The following is a 2,098-nucleotide window of genomic DNA, read 5'->3' as shown; positions in this document are numbered from 1 at the left end:
GTCTCGTCGAGTCGCTCGATCTCGACTAAAACATGCTACGTTGTAAATCATTTAGAATCCAAAATTATGATTGATCCTTCCAAATGAGCTTCGAGTCTTTGATTTGGACTCATTTGAGCTCGGATTGATTCAAATTTGATGTCTTTGGGTTCGTATTTCTGAGACGTTCAGTTCAACTGTAAGTTTGCCTAAATCGGAATTCACATGGTCTCCAATTTAATTTTTGAAATTTTCAACTTGATTCTACTTCAAGATTCAAGATAAATTTTTGAGGATATATCAATATGTTTGAAGATTTATATTTTATTAAAAAAAATAAATATTAATTATATTATAAACTCGGAATTAAAGTGTTTAATGCTTACAGGTGCGAAGGAACATCGAGTGGAGGCCCACTTTTGAAACACGCGGATTACGCGGTGGCGCTTTCTAGATGGAAGCAGATGGAAGATGACAGAATGTTCACATTTGGAAGAAGCTCGAATAGCTGGCCCTTAATATGCCAATGTTAGTTTCCTCTGTTTACATAAACACGCTAATATTCAACGTATGTTCAGATGTGGGTATCAACTTAATATAGTTAATAAATTTTTTAATATATTACTATTATTTAAATCAATTTTAATTTACATTAAAATTATAAATTAAACTCAACATTTTAGGTTTGGGAAATAAGACATAAAAAAATAACGCCAACATTGCAATTTTAAAATGTTAGAATGGAAAATTTACATGCTTATATGTATATATATAATTATTTGGGTTTCATTTGTTATTTTATTTATTTTATTTTATATGATACATAAAATACAACTCATATAATTGTAAAGATTATATTTTATAGTAAATAATAATCACGGTATTTTTTAGTAGTTTTTAGTTATTTAAACCACTATAAGGGGTGCAATATTAATTCAACGATTGATATGCTAATGTTTATATCTTAGTGATTACAAAATTGCTGCAAATATATTTGTAAGGCAATAAACACGTATAAGTTTTCTTACAATGAATTTAAAATAGCTTAAATCTTTTTATAACAGTTAAAATGATCATAGAAATTTAAAATGAAAATTTGTGATGTCATGATTAGCTAGTTATGCAATAAATGCAAAGAGAGACATTTGAAAATGATTGAAGGGCAATGCCTAGTAAAATGTTTATTTTATAGCAATATTTAATATGAATGAATTAAATAGAGTAGGTTGCAGTTTGATATCTACCTTGTGTTGATTTGATGTTGCAATCTCAAATGACTCTAAGTCATATTTTAAATTATATGATCTTTTTTCATAGCAAAATTATAATGCACACGTCAATGATGTAAACCTATGAAAGATAAATAATCGATTCTAAAGAAGAACTTTAGTGGGGGATTTTGAAAAAGATTGTATTCCTCCTATAAAAGGTATTCAAATGCGTTTTAAGCGTAGTTTAGCAGTTTTGTAAATTATGTGTACATAGTGAGGCAATTTGCACTATTAAAAGCTACACTGAACTAATATTCTATGTTGTGTTAACGTTACTTTCATGATTGAAGCTATTTCTATAGCTGGCTTGGTTGATTGTGTTAGTCAATTCAATGGGTTGACCAAAAAAAGCAACTAGAAGAGTTTAAGCTAACTTTAATCAGGCTTAGCCAAGTAAGGACTTGAAAAGCCAAGCCTATAAGTAAAACAACTTGATTAGATATCTACCATAGATATGACTATACATGCTCCTGATTTGTTTGTGAAAATGGTAGAATCCTACTAGCAATACAATGTCTTGTAGAACAAAGAACAAAGAAAAGAACACCAATGTCTTTTCTCATAACGTTCTTGCCAATTAAGTCAGTGATACCAGCAATTTCTCTAACTTGGATAGGCTTATAAAAGCCAGTGATTTTCAAAGTAAGATTGATAAATTACAACAAAAGTAGGGATTAGTTCATAGAATTATTTTACACCTTTGAATCAATATGATATCTCACCTAACTATAAGAGAGCTTTGGGGTTATTGGCTAGATATTCTAAATCACATAGCTATTATAGGTTTTGCCTCAAAATCTTTTACTTGTTTAAGAGATTTTCAACTATTACATTTGAATTTCACTGAA

Source organism: Dendrobium catenatum, unplaced genomic scaffold, assembly GCF_001605985.2.
Source record: "Dendrobium catenatum unplaced genomic scaffold, ASM160598v2 fragScaff_scaffold_627, whole genome shotgun sequence".
Classification (NCBI taxonomy): Eukaryota; Viridiplantae; Streptophyta; class Magnoliopsida; order Asparagales; family Orchidaceae; genus Dendrobium; species Dendrobium catenatum.
This window is presented reverse-complemented; position numbering follows the sequence as displayed.